The 21,240-nt window shown below is 48.8% G+C and overlaps 1 long non-coding RNA gene across 2 annotated transcripts; it reads right to left on the minus strand.

Moving 5' to 3' along the window:
- Positions 1-2,503: 2,503 nt before the first annotated feature.
- On the minus strand, positions 2,504-11,839 carry LOC137863098 (uncharacterized). Of its 2 annotated transcripts, XR_011100694.1 has the most exons (3): positions 10,428-11,839; positions 4,575-4,826; positions 2,504-3,710 (listed from the first exon to the last, which is right to left on the minus strand). It is a non-coding gene; the product is annotated as an uncharacterized lncRNA (long non-coding RNA). The 2 variants fall into 2 exon arrangements; XR_011100693.1 differs by having other exon boundaries at positions 2,504-4,826.
- Between the last annotated feature and the right edge of the window lie 9,401 nt (positions 11,840-21,240).

The following is a 21,240-nucleotide window of genomic DNA, read 5'->3' on the forward strand; positions in this document are numbered from 1 at the left end:
GTGGGGCCTCCTCTGGAAATAAGCGTGATGTGGCTGAGGTGCTGCTGGTCCAGCACGGCTCGTTTTGGGGTTATTGTCCATGCCAGGAGTGACTGCGCTCACACCGTTACTGAGGTTATTTCAGACAGCTTCCTCCAGTTCAGGCATGGGTTCAGTATTTAGCTCTAAGGTAGCTCTAAACTCGACGCCTGTTCACAGCAGAATTATTTTAAGCCCTTAATCCCAGAGTCACGAACCAAATGCCAATCCCAAAGCCGTCTCCTGACTCCTTTCACATTCAGATCCCAGCTCCCGGGAGATGCTGAACCATCTCAGCAGCTCCCTCCTTCCGATGGGAGCCGAGGCTGCTCAGCAGACTGCAGGACCAGACCTGTACTCCCCAGAAGTGCCACAGTACCTGAAGAACCAGCTTCAAAACGAGAAGCAGGGAGCCCGGCTCCGAGCTGGGAGCTGAACCCATTGCGGCAGGCAGCAGATCCACGCTCCGCTTAATTACATTAAATAACACCTTGGAGTAGATACACAGATCGCTTTCTCCACCGCTGCTGCCACCTCTGTGCCAATTATGCTAACTATAGGTTTATTTTCAAAGGCGGAAGCAAAAAAAAAAAAAAAATAACATTCAGTTGAAACTGCAGGAAGAAACTTAAGTGGGCAGAGGGCAATTACCTGAGCTGGAACCCACCCAAGGGAAGGAGCGAGGAGCCCCTGCTCTGGCTGTGAAGGCTCTCGGGAGCGTTGCACCCAAGCAGAGCAGGTCCCGAGCTCTCCGTGTTGCCCCAGAAGGCAGCATCTCTTCCAGCACTGTATTTTCAGAACGTTTTTTTTTTTTTTTTCCCATCCTCTGCCTTCCCGAAGAGGCAGAAATGCGTTCTTAGATAACCACACCGCAGAGGGAGAGCTATTAAACCACAGAGATCTATTTTAAATTAACACCAGCGATCTAGCTGAAACCCACAAACCCGAGGAAACCGGAGCCGCTCTCCCCACCGAGAGCGAGCGCTGCCTGCGAGATAAGCAGGCTGCTCTCCTTCTTTAGGAAATCCTAAAAGCACCTCTTGGGCGACCTCTCGTATCTCGTGCAGCTGCAGCACAGACAAGCGAGGTGGGTGGAGGCAACCACAAACCTGAAATTTCCCAGCTTTCATTTGTAATGCAGTTCCTTAAAGTTCTTGGGGGGAAGGGATGGGCTTTGGGGTTGTTTCTTTTTTGTTTTGTTTTGTTTTCCCTGCCAATTTAAACTTTTTTTTTTTTTTATTACCCTCGGTGCTATGTTTAGACCTCTCTCCAAAGCCTGTCTCCCAAATTTAAGAGAGGATTTTATTACTGCGCAGAAGAACTTCAAAAAGGGATCTGATAGCGGGGGACTTTTCAGCCTTGCTTAATAAGATCTAATGCCTGGAACTTGCAACCAGACGTATTCGACCTTAAATGAAGATGTAATCTCCTAGCTGTGAGGGTAATGACACACCGGAACGATTTCTCACGCGAGGCAGCTCTGCTGGTGCCCAGGGATGCTGTTCTGCAGGCTGATCTTTTCTGAAACACAGAACCTGGTTCAGGGGCTGGAGGCAGACTAAAGGGAAAGGGGATGAATTTCAGCTGATGTTTGCCTGGGGTTTAGGGCTGGGAACATCTCTGCCACCCTGTGCATCGCTGCACATCCCATGCCCTAAGGAGAAGACTGCCCTGTGTTAGGTCTGTGGCTCCAGCACCCTCAGCAAAGGCTGGGGTCACGGGGGGCACAGGGAGAGCAGAGCCCTGCTGGGAGGAAACCTCTGCTCCCCAGTGCCTCGTACTGGGGCCCAAATCTCCCCAGATTCCCAAAGGCACAAGTCCTTCCCTTTCTCTCAATGAGCCGTCCTGGCAATGCATCTGCTCTGCATCCGCAGGGAAACCTTGAAGCATCTCCACTGCTACGCCAATTAAGCATTTAGGGCTTATTTTTAAAATATTTTCCTTTGGAAGGGCACAAATAGCAGTTTTCTCCAGGTATTTCTGTCCCTCCTGCTTTCACTCCGCTCCTCGGCTCATTTGGCCAGAAGCAGCAGCTTGGTTGAGGGCAAAACTGCCCTGAAAAGGGAACGCTGGGCTGGAGGCCCCACCAGGCTTCTCCACTCCTCCGAGCGTGATTTCCTGTGGAAAGGACTCCTGGCATCACACAGGTCTGCCCAAAAATTCAGACCTAAAAATTCAGACTAAGAGCACAGCTCGGACCAGGTCTTGCAGCCCACATGAAAGCGAGAAGCCCCAAATTGTCATCGCCGCTCATTTCCCTGGCTATTCTCACCGCCTTGCTGGAAGGAGAAAGACCGCCACCAATTTTAATGAAGAAAAAAGCAGCAGGAAAGTGAGGAATGGGCACAGGGGCTGCACAAATCACACCAAGCCCCCAGCATCCGAGGGCACGTCACCGTTTTATGAACTGCCAGCAGCCTTGTTTAGAGCTCCTGGTGCTGTAAGAAAGGCGCGGGCCTGCTCAGGATCCTTCCTTCCCGGCAGCAGGGAGAAGAGCTGGAAGCAGGCAGGAATGTCTTCCAGTAACACATGCCTTTAGAAGGATCCGATAAATCTTGGCCTGGATTTATTTGAAAAGGAAAATTCACATAAAGACACTCCCTTGATCAACATAGCCTGAGTGGCTTATCTTTAAATCAAACCCAAAAGCTCCAAGGCACACATCTTTGAAATCTGAGCTTTAATGGCATTAAGAGACTCCGAGACCACCAGTTTCAGACTCAGATCCTGAAAAGCAGGACTTGAACCGAACTGGTTGATTGTATCCAGAGCAGCATTTTTGTTTTCAGCATGGGGGAGGCTGAAGAGCGAGGGGTCAAGCGGGCCTGAGATTTATTTACTGGCACTGAAAAGTAAACATCAGGCATCGCGCTGATAACAACCTGGCCCTGACAAAGGCCATTGGCAGACTCTTGAGGAGGAAAAGTTTGGGTTGCTACATTTCTGCTTTGCCGAGGGGACAGCCTGCGAAGCAATCGCATTCTTGAGAAGCACAGACAAGGCTGGGAGAGGGCAGACGGGGGCTGCTCAGCAGAGGCAGGATCCGGGTTCAGCTCTTTGGCAGCCCCTCCTTGTACACCAGGACACCACCTCCGCTCTCCTTCAAGGCCCCAGAAGGAAAACAAACAGGTCTCATTGCAGAGCTCAGCTAGCCTCGGTGTAGAGCTTCAGGATGAGTTTTGTTCTCACCTGCATTTACACACGGTTATGCTCATGTTATATCCATCCATCCCTCCCACTCGAAGTATGGGAAAGAAGTTTATTCCAGAGAAATATTTCAAGGAAAATCCTTTCTGGGTAGGCTTTGAGCAAAGAACTGGGAAGGACCCCACGAGTAAAAGCACACCCAATGGAGGAGCCTCAGGAAGCTCAGTACAGCTCCCGGGAGCTGGGGGCCGGGAGCAGCACGCCGCGTGGGTCCAGCCTGAGAAATGCTGCCAGGAGGCTGGGAGCTGTGGGAGCAGCTGTGTTTGGGGCTTAACACCACAGCCACACCTTCAAGCCACACGCTGGTAGATTTGCAGAGCCATCAGGCAGGGTGCTGAGGCGTATCGGCAGCCCTCAGGATGGGCGCAGTGCCCCAGCATCTCCCTCGGCCGTGCCTGCTGTGGGTAACCCAGAGCTGCCCCGTTCACACCTGAACACGGCCCTTGGCATCCTGAGAAGCCACCCTCGCAGCAAAGATTCATGACCTAGGGTAAAAGGTAAGAGTTCTGGGTTCAACACGTTCCTAAATCAGCTCCAAATGCAGCAGAGACCACCCTGGGGATGGGGCAGCTTCACCTCTCAGATCACCATAAAGCAGGAGGGGAAGGAGAGCCCTTGGTTACAGGGTCTACACGGGGCACAAAGCAACTCAAAGACATAAAAGGTGATATAAAAGGCCAGGGACAGGGGCTTGCAGCCTTTGTCCGTATGAATCAGGGCACAGCCACACAGAAGACCAAAAAATTACAGCTTTAAGCATGCAGCTGGAGGGAGATTTCTCATGTTCCTCTCCCTGCCTGCTCCCCTTTACCCGTGGATTTAACTGCTCACATTGAACGATGCTGAAGGGGGTTGGAAACGCTTAATTCTGCCCAAACAGGGTGCTGGCCCCAGCCCTTTTATCAGCTTCATAGTTCTGCTTCTCCTCCTCTTAAAGGACCTTAACGTATAGCAAGGTTTGATAAATTTCCGTCTCAGATTACTCGGGGAATAAGCACAATTTAATACTTTGTATATTATTTGCAGGTTTGATTAACATTTGATGACAATGTGCCTTGGCTGGCAGCCCAGAATGCACAATGCACCTGTCAAAAACGAAGAGGCCTTTTTACCCGCTGCTTGCTGCGTTAATCATCACTTTTTTTTCCCCCCCCTCTTTTCCCCACAAAGGAACCTAAATGCTGGGTTTGAACTCGGTGCTGCTGAAGTTATTTCTGGATGGCCCCATAGAGCAAAGCACGGGCTGTCAGAGCGCACCCTCCCGAGGTGTGCAGAACGGCTTAGCCCATCTCACCAGGAATTTAGGGCACTTTGCCACCCTCTTCGGAGGAAAACAGATGAGAAGTTACCTTGAGAGTGCAAGATGCTTGGGAAAAGCAACAGAGTGGTTGTGAATTGCTCCTGCACAGAGAAGGAGCTCTCGGCTACATCTCTCAGTGGCCGTGCTCACCCCGATTCCACAGGTACGTATTTGGGGCAGGAGGTTCTGAAGGCTCAGAAGAACCAGGTATTTGCCCTTTTGGTTTGTAGGCAGGAGCTTTACCATTCCTTGGCTTCTGCCCTCGAAGAACAGGCAGTAGGTGCTGCTGTCGGCCAGACAGCTCGCTGTACACGAAACATGGAAAGCAGTGGTAAGAAAAAACACGGATATTTCAACATTTGTTGGCTGCGGAGACCACACTGCAACAGTCACCGATATGGAAACACCCCAAGGCACTTTTTTTTCCCCCCGGGCTTCTCCAAAATAATAAAGGCAGCGCTGACAGGTGACAGGCCGCTGTCTTCCCCACTGAAAGACGAAGGAAGAAAATGACGCGGGCAGCCCATGCTGCATCTCCCGCGGAGAAACGAGGCAAAAGGAGCAGGAGCACCGGCACGCAGGGCCGGCACCAAACAGCGAGCCTCTCTGTTTGATCACACAATCGTCCTTTATGATCGTGTGTTCTGACGTCCCTTTTTGGACATTTACAATCATTTTTTATTATTAAAAAAAATGTCATGTTCACAGTTGGTCTTGTAAGCTGTCAGCGTAAGAAAAGCCGCGCTCTTTGCTTTAGCCAGCAGCTTAGAGGAATATCCTGGATTATTAATGTTTCATATTTTGATCCTAAGAAAAGCAAGAAGGGTCTGAGGTTATGAAAGCTCAACCTCTGCTTCTCTCTTTCATTTAACATCAGGAACCACCTGAGCTTGTATCTGTTTGCTGCGATGCTGCTGGGGGGTCAGGGAGCAGTGCTCCCTCCTTCCCCCTCCAGCCCAGTCCCGACCTCACCTTAACAGCCAAACCTCCGCCCTGTGAACGTGTTACTGCGTTCACACAAATTCCTTGGAGACCTCTTAAACCTTTCTGGACACTGCTTAGCCATGTTTTGCAAAAATGCTTGAAGAAACCTCGGTGCTGTTTGTACATACACATATACCAGCACGCAGTAGGTAGCACAACGTAAACTTTCCCAGAACCCGCAGAAATCTGTCTCGTTTCAGAAAATTGTGCTGCGTGGGAGGACGGTGAGGTCACGCTCAAGTCCTCGTTGCCCAACTCCTTTGGCAACCTTTCCTCCTTCTCCGTGTCCTCACCCCTCTGCTCCCCTTCCCCGCTCCTTTCTGTCATCGCTCCCCTCGTTCCTTTCCTCGCTTTAATGCCGATTTCAGCGCACCTGGAGGGAAGCACGCGTGGTGGTAACGTGCAGGAGCGGTAATGACGACCTTACAGCACGCACGTGGCAAGTCTGAGCAACGAAGAGGCCCTGCTCATAGCCTGCTGTGTGTTTTGTCCCGAACAGAAGACCTTTTCTCAGCCATTAGCACCACGGATCATCATTTCCAGGAGCACAACAGAAAATAAGGACGTGGAGCAGCTCCCCCTTAGCAGCTTCCCATTCCTAAGCTGGAAGAGCAAAGCCCAAAGCCCACCCTCAGTAAATCCCACTGCATAAATAACACTGCTGAGAGCCAACCAAGGCTCTGTTGTGCTAGCACGCTGCAGGGCCAAACTAAAACAAGGCTCGTGAAATCTCTTAACCACGAGGAGCTTTCCCAGCCTCATTTCATTAGGAGCGGCATCCAGCTCTGATCCCAAAAAGCAGCGACCATGCCGCGGTGTTAGCGCAACGAGCTCCAGCAGATGCTGTTCCCCAGAAAAACACGCGCCGAGGTTCTCTTTAAAAAAAAAAAAAAAAAAAAAAATCCCCAGCTAGCAATGTAAGGAAAAATATGTGTAATGCCCTGATATAACTGACAAGAAAAACAGAGAAAAAGATTTATAGAGTAAATTCATTAAGCTTTCAACTCGCATTCCATCGTTCTGGAGTCCAACTCAAATTACTGTATGAAAGCTCTTTCTCATGGAACTAGATGAAATTTAAGATTACTTTTAATTACAAAGGGTGTGGGAGAATGTTTTCATGGGAGACAAATACCTCTACACCTCTTACCAGTGGGGATTTAAGAGGTTCACAACAAACAGAAACTGATTTATGAGCATCGGGGCATCGTTGTGTCAGGCTGCAGCATGGTCTGAGACTTAATTTCTTTCCTTTTACTGCCACGTATATATCTTATGCAAGTTCTAATTGGAAATTAAAATGGCAGAACTTTTATGGGAGGAAAGTTTATTACTACTAATGGTTTTCAAAACCGGGCTGCAGAAGAATATTAGACATGGTGATGATGTGTTCTTTTTAATTTAAATTTGGTTGCGCTTTCGGTAACTTTTTACATAAATCACAGTGCTGCCAAATTGTTTCACGGTTAATCAAATGCATCCTCGTTATTGAATAAATAGTGGTCTCAGACTTGCTTTTATTTGGGTATGAACAATTGTGTGGGAGCTATTAGCTCACGCCCAGGTTGCAGCCCTTCTCTTTGCCCACGTTCACCAACACGGAGCCCTTTGTACCGCTGCCTGTCAAACTTGAAGCATTTCTGCAGAAGCCTTCCATGCTATGGACTGATTTTTTCCCCAAACAAATGGCTCAGCAACTTCAGAGGAAAAGGGTTTGGAAAAAAAAAAAAAGAGTAAGAAAGTCTAGCAGGCTGTCACTGCAGACAGCTAACACAATACATGTGCCAAGGGTCAGCTGTAGGTTAACTGGGACACTTCGCAACCTCCAAGCACTTGACTTTGAGGGAAAAACAATAAAAGCCTCCTGTTAAGGTAGCTCACGTTTGTGTGTGACAAAATATCAGCATGTGCCCGTGTGCTGGGCATTCACTTGCATTCCCAGCCAGCTGTAAGTGAAGCAAGAAGAAATGAAATCCACCAAAATTTAAGCACGCAGCTCCTGCGCCCACACACCCAGAGCTCCTTCTGTGAGGTGTGGGCTCTCCACGTCCTGCAGCGAGACTGATGGAAGAAGCCACCTGAGGTTGATGAGTTATCAACTGATGTGCAATTTAAACTGTAAATGGTTTTCCTTTTTAGATGGTTTTTGCACAAAAGCCTGAAATATCAGTGCACTGTACCCCAGGAGCCCTCAGGTGGCAGGGGTGGCACCACCAGCACGGGCAGGCAGCACCGGCTCTGGGCACAGCCCTGAGGCCACTTTGCCACCTCCTGGCTGGCTGCAGCTGGAGCTCGGAGGGTTACAAAAACATTTCGAGATGAAAATTTCACTCCAGTTACTGCTTTTTCAATTTCACCAGGCAGGAACAAAAGCACAAAAAAGAGCAAAAATCTTCTGGCACAACCTGGCCTGCACCAACCCCAATCCGGCCATGGTACGGTAACGCTCATCTCTGTGCATCAAACATCATTTATCACTGGGGGCTGTAAATACCGGCCCCAGACCAAATCCTGCAGACCGTCTTTTTGGTCTCTAACTTGTGCCTTGCATCCTATTTTCAACTTTTACCAAGGGGTGGAGGAGAGCTGTAGCAAACACCGCGATGCAATTACAGGGTCATTAAACCCGGCATAAATCACGGCTGGCTCCGCGTCCTCCTCCACGACTGCTTGCTCTCGCTGTCTGCCCTGTGCCAGCGCTGCAGTCCTGTGGCTGAATCGCGATCCAGATCGGGGAACTGATCCAGCTGAAGAGGAACTGAACCGATAAAACGGGAACGTCAGCACAAGAGAGAGGAACGGGAATGAACAGCAACAGCAGGCAGTGGCGGGGAGCACAGAGCCACCCTTTTCAGCAACACAGCAGACATATGCCAGATTAAAGTAACCATAGAAATACAATTTAAGAGTTGTTAAATCACTCAGGGCTGCTGTAATGAATTCCTTTATAAGCATACACTTGGATTTGCTTTGCAGGTCCATCACGAGTCCTTAGATCGCTGCTGCACCTCTGAAGGCGTTCAGGCGGGATGAAAGACTCAGCTTGTTCCAAATGTTTTGCAAAAGCTAATTACAACTTCGCTGCTGTCTTTCAGAAAAGAACTAACGAGATCATGTGCAGAGGCACAGGTTCTTCAGGTTAAGAGTCAGCTCCTAGCCCTGCGCTATCAGCAGACTGGATCTTGCTTTCAAGAAAACGCACTTGGTGCTGCTGCACTTCCCAGGGAGTATCCACTTGTTTGTGGCAGCTGTTTAAGGCAGGACCACGGGCTCTGCTGTTCACAGCTACGGGATGCAGAAGCCACGTCCTTAAATAAAATAAAGCTGGGGGAATGAACGTTAAGAAATGATTTTTGCAAACCAAACTATCGAATGAACTGATGTCCAGGTGAACACATGCAAGCACAGAGCTCTGCCTGTTACTGCTCTTCCCAGCTATTTTTTTCCCCTTGAAATGCGATGACGATGTTATTTTGATTTTAAGTTATTTTCCAGACAAGAGCTAGATCTGCTTCAGTATTAACTGAAGTTTAGCTCCTACTTTTTGTGAGGCTGTGCTGTCTGTGGTGTTGCAGTTTCAGGGTGGTTAACAGCATCTTTCAAATGTCAGCAACTTCATTAAAACCCTAATCACACGTGCAAGGAGACCACTCCTCTCACTAGCTGCAAGTCCCTTACTCTCTGATACATCCAAGGACTGGATAGGGGTGAGGAGGACAGCTCGTTACAAGTTTAGCACCTAGCTTGAAATACATCTGCTTAAAAATCACTCGTCTGTGTTGCTCTTCACTTGGGAGAACCACTGCAAAGTAATCCTGTCCCTTACGAGCACCTCGAGAGCAGCCAGCACGGAGCCAGCAGGCTGGGAAGCGGCAGCTGCTCGGCGATGAGCGAAGGGCAGCCCTGGGAGATGAGCACGGCCGATTGCCCACAGGGACTCCCTGAGCAGTGCACGAGCAGGCAGCTCACCTCTGACTGCAGGCTACGACCCACACACCCCAATCGGGGCTGGGCAAGCGGCTTTTGGGTGGGGAGAAGGGGAGAAAAGCAAGTGGTACCACACCGCTCCTCTCCTGACGGCTGCTTCAGTCCCAAAGGGACGGGACGGTGGCATGGGGAAATGCAGGGCTGACACCTGAGGGTTGGCAGAACAACAAACTTCCTACACCTGATTTCTGAACTCACAGCAACTTATCATTTCTTTTCCAATCACTAATCTAAACCCAAACCATGATTTCAGCACGGGTCTCTGTGACATCGCTGATGAAAACTTGCTCTCCATACACCTGCTGGTGCTCACACAGAAGTTGCATCAACTCCCCAAATAACCAGGCAGACAGCAATTTTGGACAAAGTGTGTTAGTCACTTGGATCTGTTACCTAAACAAAGGCCCACTACATACAACCTACAGTATTTAGATCACCCAAGATTAAGAAGTTATCATTTTATGATATTTTCTGCTCAATTTTCATTATTTTGCTATTAACCGCTACCTTTTTGTGGCACTACCAGATGTTCCCGACAGTGATTTTATTTATTTTCCATACAACAAAATCAAAATACTGAATGGGTGCAGATAAGGAACAGCAGCAGTTAAAAATGGGCTTTTTGAGAGGTCCTCCCAGAAAGCCTTATTCCTGGATAAGGATTCTCCATTTTCAGGGACTTTTTGAGAAATACCAGTTAAGCAGATTTTATCACACTTAATAAGCACCTTGATTTTATATAATTTAGATTTACTAAACAAAATGCAGCTTTATGTGGAATTTTACACCTTGCAGAAACCACCTTTAGGAAAAAAATACTTTCAACAAACTAATGGAAACCAGTATCAGATTTGACAGAACAGACTTCCTCAAAAAGTGATGATCAGCACTCAGTCTGCTTCTATCCCACAACATTTTGAGAACATGCCACTTCCCAGCTCGCTCATGATTTTCTGTTGAATTAATCCCCAGCTAAACAGGTCGCTACTGCTGATCTGGCCCTTGTAACCCTTGTAAGTGCTGACCCAACACCTTACCTCCGCGGGTCTGGGACCCACCTGGTGCTGGGAGGTTGTTAATTGTCAGGGCTGGCTCCGGCACCTCGTCGGCTAACCTGCAGCAGCTGCTGCTCAACAGCTCGGCTGTAGGAGTATCAATCAGCTCAGTACCTCTGCAACTTCTAAAATACCATCCAAGTCTTTTTTTGAAAACAGGAACAGCTGAATGGGGACTTCTCCCATCTTTTCTGTGCTGCTGTGGCACTTCCACCATCCCCAGCATCAACTTTTACCAAATTCCTTCACCAGCAGCCTTATTGCATAAATACCAATCATTCCTACTTCCACTATCCGGTCCATATTTTACTTTTAGTTTCATTTGTGGCCGTTTCCACATGTGTATTTTTACTGTAGCATTCATTTCCCTTTTACACCCGGCCGAAGGAGGGGAAGGGTGTTTGGGTTTCATGACCCAGTCCTCTGCCACAACTGCACAACTGTGACTTTTACAGCCTCTGCTGAAGTTTTCTTAAACTGTTCCGGTTATCATTTGCACTGTTTGGTCTGGGGTTGTTTCTTTTTTCTTCTTCTTCTTAGTTTTTTTTTCCTTTTCAAACCACTTTGCTCCTAATTGCTTTAATCTTTGGGAAACCAGCCCTTTTAAAGCACCAAGTATATCCATTATACGATTAATGACTCCCAGTGGCCTTCCCTAGCGTGAGACGCCTTGACAGAGGGGAAGTCGAGCAGATTTATTTGCAATGGCACTTCACAAGATCTTGTTTCAATTTCTTGGCCACACTGCTTTCTGGGACGACTAGATCACTGCGTATAAACAGCCTGCATCGCCATCAAGCTTTATCTTCCTCAACTTAGAATAGAAATACGAAGAATGGAGTGAAACGAAATTCTTCTTTGTGTTTTTATAACGTTTTAACACTCTGGTTACTGGCCGGCTTTCTACATCACATGGAGGCAGCGAACAGGCAACAGCGAAAACAAACACTGTAAAAGCAAAGGGTGGAAGAAGGGAAATGGGATTATTCCCACTTTACCAGAAGAGAATTGAGGCACTGAAAGATTAAATGACTTGCTCAGAGTCACACAGGGAAATTGAAGAAGAATCTGGGCCTGAGCTCAGAGCTCCCACAGCACAGCCCAGAGCTTTAACCACAAAACCATTCTTCATCCACAATGAATAGCTCCTGGCACGCACGCACCGTTACCCAGCCAGGGGAAGGGACACTTTGAGTCAAGACAATTTTAACACTTAGCTGCAAAAATGGTCACTCGGCTGTCCTCCGGCCTTCAGAACTCAACAGAACCATTCCGGGGGATGATTAAGTAATCCGACTGTTAACTCCCGATCGAATCCTCTTATAAAAATGCCAATGATGTCAGCCCAGTGCAGGGGCTGACACTCTGATTTGCTGGAATAAACACATCCAATTCATGTGCTGATTTATTTTAAAAAATGGAGCTCATTTAAAGTGGGGTGAAGTTTTTGGCATCCTCAAGTCAATAGTTCATGCAACGTACCATACCAGAAGATCTTCGTGTTCCTGCCAAACTTGCAGCCAGCACAGTCTTTTACTGGTGATAGTTTAACGTTACAGCCCTGGGAGAAAGCAGGCATTTCCCATGATATATGGGTAATAATTTTCTTATTGGCAAGGTCATTGGAAAATTGCAAAATATTTTGCCCAAAACAGAGGGAGTTTCATCCTACTTTTTGCAGGAATGTGCAGGGGAAAAAAAAAGAAAGAAAGAAAAAGAAAAAAAAAAAAGATAGAAGGCTGCTCTGCAGTTTCCAGGGGATTTCTGTTGAAGGCTAGGAAAAAAAGACTTTGTTTGAAAGTGCTAATGTGTTGCCATCAAGCCTGCAGTGCGGTACAGTTACTGATGGGCACCATACATGTAATGACCTGAGCCACCCTTGCTTCAGCTTCCTGAGCAGATTGCCGAGGCACAACCCCCCTCCAAAACTCTCAGAGCTGAGCTTAGCAGGGGAAATGGGGACACGTCGCCTCTTGTTTCACCTTCATCTCCCAAAGCACCTCCTGAGGACTGCCCCAGGGAGGCTGCACGACCGGGAGCAGTCGGTTAGAGGTGTACAGAGGTGGCTTCGTGACAGGCTCTGTCCCGTGCCTGCTGCATCTCCGCTCCACGTGTGCTGTGTTAAGCCATGCGACTGCCACTCCCCTCATCTGAGCCAGATGCCAAGCGATCCCCACGAAAAGAGAAGCAGAGAAGAAGCAGCAGAGAAGTCTGCCACAGAGGCACTCCAGCAAACGCCTCTCCTTCCTAGAAGGATCTCAAGGATCCGCCACTTGTGCTCCCTGTCCCAGGAGGGTTATCTGGGAATGAAACCGCTGAAGTTTTTCAGTAGCATCCGAGAAAAATTTGCTGCCATCAAAGTGCAGCACTAGCAGCACCTCACCTTGGTATTTGGCCTCTGGCCAAGCAGAAATTTGGACTCTGGTGGGAAAATTTACTCAGGCTCTTGCTCCAAGGAGGTGCTTGCTGCTCAGAAGGAGGGGTAAGCCAGGAGGAGTCCCACACCTCAGTGACAAGCCCACAGAGCCACAAAGGTACCAAACCCGTCCTCTTCTCTCAGCTGAGGCTCGCTGTCGGAGGAAGGGCTGCGAAGGGAAGCAGTAAGAGCAGCCGTGTGCACGTGGAGGCGTTTGATCCTGTCGTGGTACTGACCGGGTGCTCACGGCCAGGTCCCATGGACTTGCTGCCAGTGTGGGTGCGTGGACGAGCTGCGGCTGGGGCTCGGTTGCTGCTCACACTAAACGAGGCTTGGATCATTAAGGCTGTGAGACCACCACTACAACTGCATTATGGCTATAACCAATGGCCGTTCTGTCCCCTCTGTGCCAACACAAGGGCCCTGTAAGCGGGCTGCTGGCACGATGAATCCCAGCCACGGCTGCTACAGCTGCGTCCCCGCGAAGCCGCTCATCCCCTGGCTGCCAGCAGCAGGTGGGGGCAGCCGTGACACCTCCGGGGGTGACACTGTCCCAGCTATCAGCCAGGCTCTGTAACGACCCCAGCTCAGTAGCAGGCCTTAACACTGCCTGGCAGCAGTCTCACGTTGCATCTGGAGAGGGGATGCTCTTGGAGGGATCTTCCAGGAAAAACACATTAGACAACACTTTTTTTTCCTTTTTTTTTTTTTTCATTTTAATAAATGCATGCAGGATTCATAGCTCAGTGCAAAGCTTGCAGCTATAACCCAAAATGCACAGGCAGTAAATCCTGCTGGTGCAGAACCAAGTCCTTGTCCCGGCTCAGCAGAATGGATCAAATTAGGTGATGGCATGTGCGGCAGGTTTGGGGCGAGTTTGTAGAAATTCATCACTGGCTCCCAACTTGGTCAAGTATTTCCCCCCTTTCCTCCCAGCTCTGCCTCCCCACAGAAAGCCAGGTAATAAACGTCATCTGTTACGAATTACACAGCACGACTCCCACCCCAGAGCCTCAGAGCTGGCAGCACCGCAGCGCTCCGTCTCTATGGCTGGAGGCAGAAGTGTAGCTTATGTATCTCCAAATATTTGCCTGAAAACGCTCTCTTTGGATCAGTTTTTCTGACATTTGCTTGAATAGTTTTCAAGAAACACCCACCCAGTGTTAGTTATTGTGCTAGTCAGGGGAAGTCATGCAGGCTCGCATTCCAGATACGAACTCTCCGGCTCGCAGGGCCGGCCACCGACTCCCAGCGAGGCTGCTGGCGGCTGTCAGCACAGCTCCACGTCCTTGCAGCTTCACAACAGCATCGATGGACTCAGAATCCAGACGCTCACCCTCATGCAATTCCCATTAACAGCAGCGGGGACGGTGAGCACATGCAAGCACACGTGTGTGCTTTTCCCCTTTCATTCCTCCCCGCACAGGAAGAAAAGCCAAGCACCTCCGATTTTCTGGGGTTTTAAGGCTGGCCATCCCGTTCTGGGCACATTCAGCTCTCCTCCAGACACCTGCAAGGAAGGCAGTGGGAAGCCACCCCATGGAAATCTCTACTTAATTACAATGACCAGGCAGAAAAGAAAGGTGCCCACCTTTCCTTTTCTCCTTTTCCTTTGCTAAAAGATCCATTTTTGGTTTGCCTTTCTCTTCCCTCAGCTTGGGTTTCTCTGCACGATACCTTAAACGCAAAGACGAGGAACTGGCACAACTGCCTGGATCTGGTATGCACGACCTCTGTTTACCAGGAATGTATTTTGGGGGAAGCAAGAGGGATTACCTCGTTCTTATCTCGAAGCTGTTCCTTTCTTCTGACCAAAACATATCATCTCCCTGTCATCTCATACGCACGCAGCACAATTCAGCTGGACAGACGCCAGCCCGATATTAATTCAGACTCCTTGTTAGCTTCAGGATTTCACAAACCATGGTGTGAGAGCTAATGAGAAATCAGAATCTGGCGCCATGGCTGGAATGAAATCAAACCATGAAGCTCCTTCCCGACCTATTATAAAAATTACAGTGTGGAAAGTGAATTTAATGGTGCAGAGTGCTTAATTGTAATATCAGTAAAAGCTTTGATCTGGGTGACTCTTGACATCACAGAATGAGGAAACTCCCTTAATGATTTGAAAAACCACACAAATGGTCGGGGAAGGAAATTTGTTTCATGCGTACATATTAAAAAATGTTATTAAGTTTCAGAGAGAATTTTATTTTGGCGGGGGGGAGGATTGTTTGAAAAGGGATTGGTATCACAAAGGGAAACAGAGGTTAGCTTAGCAAAAAAAAACAAACAAGATGTTGAGGACATTTTTAGTACAATGGAATTACAAGGGCCTGCTACAACTTCGCTGAGGATTAAAATATCTGCATGCCCTTAGCCAGGCCTGTGTTAGGCACAGGGTCTTGCTCCTTTAGCTCAGACGAAGCTGTGCTTTAGATGCACCCTTGGTCTCAGAGCTCCTTTTTCCTTCCAGACAGAGCACGAATACACGCCTCCTCAGCCCACTGCCCAGTGCACGGTAGGTCCTTTTCCAAACCGTCTGACTTCAGTTGTCACGCATGGAAAAAAGGGACATGGTCCCACTTGCTGTGCCAAGTGAAAGCATGGGACTTCCCCCCGCCAGATGCTGGCCACAAAACCCAGGTAGAGGCAGAGTGGATGAAACTTTCGCCCTAGGAATCAAACAGCAGTCACCTTCCTGCTCTCCCTCCTCAGCCAGAGGTCTGAACGCTTCGATTCTGCACCTAGTGAGAGGTCATACCCCCAGCTGGCAACGCAGAGGAAGCACAGCCTGACGAGTCCTACCCCTTAGACTGGATCTTCTGCATATCTACCTTAACGTCAGAGATGACATTTCATCGAGCCAGCTCTCCTGAAAGGAAGAATTTCCTACACCTTAGGCTGGTGACAGCTGCCAGAGTTGATCTGGCAAGAGTTTTTTCATACGATGATGTGAAAAACAGAACCTTCGCTGATGCCAAGAGGCAGGAGTGTGATATGTGGCAGAGAAGGAGAAAGGGAAAAAATACATATATTGGTGTAATAGAAAAAAACAAGTCCGAGCGAGTCACGCTGACTGCAATCATTTGTGGAGCCAGCAAGGGAGCTGGAATTCAAAGCTACCTGGTTTGCAGAGCAGTGCACAGCCTGCCTCAAGCAAGCTTCGAAACCCATCAGCCTGGATGGAAAATTATGCAGCCTGGTTCTGAAAAATTAAAACTTCGAGGCAGGGTCCCGTTGGTGGCAGCACGCAGAGGTGTCTTGGCTGGATTTCAGAGGGGCTGGAGGCCAGGCCAGGGGTCACAAAGCCTCCAGTGGTTCCCCAGACCTACAGGCTCTGAAGAATTCACAGAGCATGCCTGGTGCGTGGCATTGAACATTTTTGGCTGGGAAAAGATTTTTTCTTGGGTGCTGAATTTACCCAGGGTCAGGATGTGGTACGAGACAATTTCAAGTGAAAACTGAACTAGGTGAGATTTCCTGACACCTCCTGGACCCAAATGCCTTGGTTCTTTCAAAAAAGCTCCAGGAGGATGGCTAGAGATCTGGATAATGTGTCTGGGCTGAGCAGTGGACACCTGGTCAAGCACAAAAACCTGCCAAGTTTAATGGTGTACCTGCAGTGTCACCTCCCAGGCACTGCAAAATGTCCTATTACATTCGGTCTCTTTGGCATATAAACTACATACTCGGTCCTCGGACTGATGGCAACGTTTGCACAACCCAGACAGAGGTTTCAGCCCATCTGTGAGTGTTTTTTCCAGCAGACATTCAGCCACACTGTGCATCGTGCTGCTCCCACGGCCTGGCCATCCATTCCTCTGCCTTCCTTCCAAAGCAGCGTGCCGAGCGCCGTGCTCACAGTGCTGCAGGAATGGCCACGGCACCTCCGGGTCCCACTGTCTCACGGGCAGGTCTGGGCACGGGTCCACATTTTTCCATGCTTTATTCCCCCTGCCAGTCCTTTTGCTTTGTCCTAGGCTGGAATTTCTTTGGGGGCAGGCACCTACCAAGGTTGGGACCCCTTAGGTACAGCCGCACGCAAACACCCCAAGATAAATGCCTCTCTTGCAGAGTACATTAAGTGCAGGGAATTTACTTTTCCCCAGCGGCTGCCCACTGATACAGGAAATCTAATCCTAAATCTCATTAGGCTCTACAAACAATTCGGCCTCTTTCCCCAACAAAGTCACCATCCTGGACCGCTGAATGTTTATGTTTTATTTCTCAATTCCCTTTTTTTTCGCTCCATTCCCCCGCCCTTGAGATTTTCCTTTTGGTAAATATTTCTACATTGGAGAAGTCTGGCCAAAAGAGATTTTAAAAAAGAAAGTGAGTAGGAGAGACAGAGTATCAATCACTTACCTCCGATTCCCCAGAGAAGAGGTGGGGAGAAAGAACAGCAAGGTAAAAAGTTAAAAACGGCAGAACCACAGCAGTGCTCTTTGAAGACCATCCAAATCTATTTCTTCCAATGTTGAGGCCCTTGCAACTAGTGCCAGGACTTGGGAGAAGAAAAAAAAAAAAGGCTATTTCACTTCCAAAAGTGAATTTTTCAACATCAAGCCAAACTACTCAATGTTAATTTGGTTATTTGGCAAAAAATAACAATAATACTCGTACCTGAACTATTGCCATCTGCATCTAACAGATTCTGGCCAGCCCGTTTCCCCGTCCAAGAATTACAGCAGATACCCCTGACTATTAAAAAAATAGTTTGTTATTTTAAATGTCTGTCATACAACAAAGTGCTGCACCGTGTTGGGAATGCACTGACACAGTATCTCGTACACAAACACGAGATGAGGTAAGACAAAGCCATCTATCAATTGTATAAACATTTCGGAGGTCAAATATTGGCTCTCATTTCCTGTCAAAAATGCAGAGCTTTAATTAAGCGTTGGGAAAAGTGCTGGGGAGACGACTTGTTTTCGTTTGTTACCTACAAGATGGAAACATTACAGACCTCGGGTGAGGTGTGGGAACGCCTCAAAGGCAGCGGAGCCCAGGAGAGGGGCACGGCTGTTCCCTGGACAAAAGCTGCTGGCAGGGGGGAGCAATGGGACACCCCACTGAGGGCACCCCAGCCTTCCCTCGAGGGAAAAGCAGCAATGCAAGGAGCTCGCAGAGCCCAATTTGGCCAGAGCCATGGCTGGGGAGAGGGATGAGCAGCAGCCAAGGCAGGAGGGAGCTCAGTGCAACAAGGAGCAGCCAGGGTAGGAGGGAGATGCACAAAAAGCAGCCAGGGAGGAGCCCTGGGGAGCTGCTGGTCTGGAGGAAGAGTGCTGGGAGGGGAAGGAGAGGAGAACAAGGTCACTCGACATCCAGGCTGGCCCAGCTGCCTGGTGAGATGCTCCCAGCACCTTGGTATGCCCGTGCTGCTCGGACACCCAGCGTGTCACACGGGGCTGCCTCTCCAAGATAAAGCAGCACGACTCTCCCCTTCCACTCCCAGAGCGTGAGCTGCATTGCCACGAGTTATATGTTGGATGACTCCTGAAACGCATGCCTTCGATAATTGGACAGTGCTTTAATTCAAAGCCTGATAAAAAACATATTGAAAGCAGAAGGAAGGGTGCTGCTGGAATGTTTGTTTGTGCAGGGCTGTTATGAGTCTGTCCTCTATTTAATGCTTTTTCTAGTGGGGCAGGCAGGTTGGAAAGTTTCCTTTGGATTTAAACATGCTGGACCCCACCGTGAGCTTTCTCTGGGCACCAGCAGACCCTTGTCACCCCTTTGAGACCGCAGGGAGAGCTGGTGTCTCACCAGGCTGCTTCCCTCTAGACCAGACCGTCCCGTGCAGAGAAATCTGAGATGCTGCAACCAGCCTGGAGCAAGGGCTAGAAAACAGAGATCAGGACTGTGAAAGAGATCACGAATTCTCCTACATTTTCCTCTTTTCTCTTCCGAAAGCCTTTCATACTCAGGAAATACTGGGAGATTAACCTATTCTGCAAGGGAAAGGAAAAGCCTGCAATTAAGAGGAGCTCCCTGAGTACTCGCCCCTTATCTCAGCCCCTCCCATAGGAAGAGCAGTCAGTCTCCATAAGGGATAACTAACGGAGCAGAAATTTGGCGTGTACGGGTCTCGTGGACTTACAGTGACACAGCTCTGACCCGGCAGCACCAACAAGTGCCTGGGGCCCAGGCTGAAAAGCTTTGTCCGAGCTACGCCGAGGGTCAGGATTGATATAAACACAATGGAATTTTTACTGATTAAGGCCTTTCCTCCCCGCGCTGGATATAGGATTTCCTGTACTGAAGTATGTTTGAGTATATTATTTCTATGCCAGGGAGGGGAAAACAGTCATTTGCTGAGAAGAGAAAAACATTGCTCACAGAGGAAAATATACAAAACAAAGAACCCTATCTAACAGCACAAACAGCCAAACAGCACAAACAATACGCTTTGCCTTACTACTCATCAACCTCTTCCCCAAAGCTTCGTCAGAAGGAAAGGAAACCCCAGCCCCAAAACCCAAAAAAGGGGAAGAGGGGGAAAGGAGTCTTCAGCGTTTGCACTACTAAACCTCCTCTTTGGGTTGAGAAGTAGCTGGGTAGCCCCGTGGGATTTTTCTGCCACAAAATCAAACACAGACACTGTGACCAGGGCGAAGTGGTCACGGTGAGCTTTTGACAGCCAAAGACTTGTCTGCACCAGTCCATGGAGTTGAAATGGAAAATGCAACAGCAAGGCTGAATGCCCAAAAGGCCAGGCACACATGGAGAATCAGCAAAAACGGTCTGCAGAGGCACAGCCCAAGCTAATGATTAAGTGCAATAAATGGGTGATGAGCCCAATCCACCAGAGAATTGGGAGCATGACAGTATCCTCACCCAGTGACACGGGGAGTACCATAAATCTCCGAGCAAAGTTCTGCCCAATAAAAGTTCCCCTATGCAGGACACGTCCTGCCACTTGTGCTGTTCTGCAGGAGGACTGAAGGCATGAAAGCAGTTTATGGCTCTGAGATGATAAAACAGATCTCCGGGACAGCTTTCAGCAGCGCGAGCAGAATAGTGCTGCAACGGGTGGTGATCCTGCTGAAAACAAACACGCGGACCTCGCAGTCCTCAGATCGTACCACCAGGCTCTGTGGGTGGTTCACATAGCATTAAGGGTAACGAGGTTTCCTTTTCAAAGGCAGCTTTGCCATTTAAAAAGAAGTGAAAGAAATACGCATCAGAACAAGTGGTCATTCTAGGAGGTGCACGAACTCGGTACTGACTTCATGGAAAAAGGCATCAATACCTCAGCTGCTCATCAATCACCAAGATCAAACCCTCTCGCTTGGTGCTGTTACAGTCAAGGAAAATACAACTGCCTTCCAAGAGGGCTCCTCTGCTCCAAGCTTTTCACTCCGCAGGACATTCTTCACAGGGCAAGCGGCGAGCGCTGATACGGCGCGGGGCGAGGCAGCCTCGTGCCAAGGCGCATCGCAAGCAGGAGTTGTTTGAACACGGCGTTCACGGGGAGGCCTTTTCTCAGGGAAGACTGCAATAGGCAGGGAGACCTCCAAGAACAAAGCACTCCAAAAAAAAAAGAAAAAAAAAAAAGCAAGAGGAAAAACAAACAAAGGGCCTGGACGGTTTTCAGAGGAAGCCAAGAGTAACCCTTAAAAGGACTGCAGGGCTGCTGGCAAACGTGTATTGGGATGGGACTGGTAAACCAAGACTGTCCCAAGCCGAAGGCAATATGGAAACAAACTAATCAGTGTAGGAGGGCTGTGCTAGCTGTCTGTATCCCACACAAAACCTTACTCCTTTACTGAATCCAGAAAGCTCCTCTAAGGATCCTGGAGGAACCCAGCTGCACAGGCACAGAAACCCAATTCAGGAGGGAAAGTTGCAGGAGCTGAGGGCCACTTACAAATATTTTGGGCCTGGCCCAATGCAAATCAGCTCTAGCAGACAGCTCAGCTGGTGGGTGTGGAATACATTGACTCTGGGCATCCACTCGTTTCCATTAACTTCCGAGGTGGGACTTCATGTTGTAGCCCTTCTTCTGTCAAAACTCCGGTTCTGTCTCTCACCACACAGAATAATGGTTCCAGTTCCTCGTCCTCTCCCCCTGAAATGGCATCTGGATGCTGTCGCTAGGGAGAATGATGCCCATTGCCACCGCAGTTTGAGTTTACATTCACCAATCTCATCTTTCAAGTCCTTTCTTAATAGATGCCAGGTTCGGTGTCACTCCGGCAATTCAAACAAGTAGTTGGTGCCCAGAAGGAGATGTTTAAATGATCAAAACAGCAAATTTAAAAGAGTTT

This window comes from Anas acuta, chromosome 12 (assembly GCF_963932015.1).
Source record: "Anas acuta chromosome 12, bAnaAcu1.1, whole genome shotgun sequence".
Taxonomy (NCBI): Eukaryota; Metazoa; Chordata; class Aves; order Anseriformes; family Anatidae; genus Anas; species Anas acuta.